Here is an 836-nt window from a genome sequence, read left to right as displayed (position 1 = left end):
TGTGCTTTCTATTTTCTATTTCTAGTCTGCTCTTGTTTGAGTTATTTTCAATGCAATGTATGCATTGTTTTGCAACGTTAACTTGAATAAGCTGCTAATATATTTTCCAGATATTGATTTTTTTTTAAATGTACACTTGAAATGTACTGTAAAAGTTAACTTGTGTACAAATAATGTAGGCCTACACATTGTTGATTTTAGAAGATTTCTGACAAAAATAATGTTAGACCTGCTCACATTCTCTTCTTTAGAGATGGTAAAAAGCGTATGAAAAAGTTGAACAAATCCAACACAAATGTGTGTAAAATACTGGAAGACGGTAAAATGATGTACTTCCATTTAACTGCATTATTAAAGATACTCGATTGGATAGCTGTGCCATTTTAAATTATCCATTTGGAGAACAATTCTGTTATTAAATGCATGCTGCCGATCATCAAAATGTTCATAACAATACAATTAACAATGTGACCATTATGCAGCTCTCTCTGAGCTCCAGTAAGTGAATTTGCAAATCGCAGTAGAAGAATCACATTTGCCAGTCCCACAATGACAGGAGAATAAAACCAATGCTAAAGACCAATGCTTAACAGGTGACATGATAAATATGAGAGACACAAATAATTTGGTCAACAGTTGGTGCTTCAATTATCTTAACATACCTGAATCTGCATGGATGACACCACACAATGGCTTAAATATACTACAATTTCTTTTTCAAAACAATGTGTCCTTGGCTCTGAAGAAAAGAGACTAAATTTACATAAAACATTCTCAACAGCATTATAATGATCTATTTCATCTCTTTACATTACTACAATTATCATCATTTTATA

Source organism: Engraulis encrasicolus, chromosome 1 (genome assembly GCF_034702125.1).
Source record: "Engraulis encrasicolus isolate BLACKSEA-1 chromosome 1, IST_EnEncr_1.0, whole genome shotgun sequence".
NCBI lineage: Eukaryota > Metazoa > Chordata > Actinopteri > Clupeiformes > Engraulidae > Engraulis > Engraulis encrasicolus.
The sequence above is the reverse complement of the archived record's forward strand: the minus strand, read 5'-3'. Positions refer to the sequence as shown.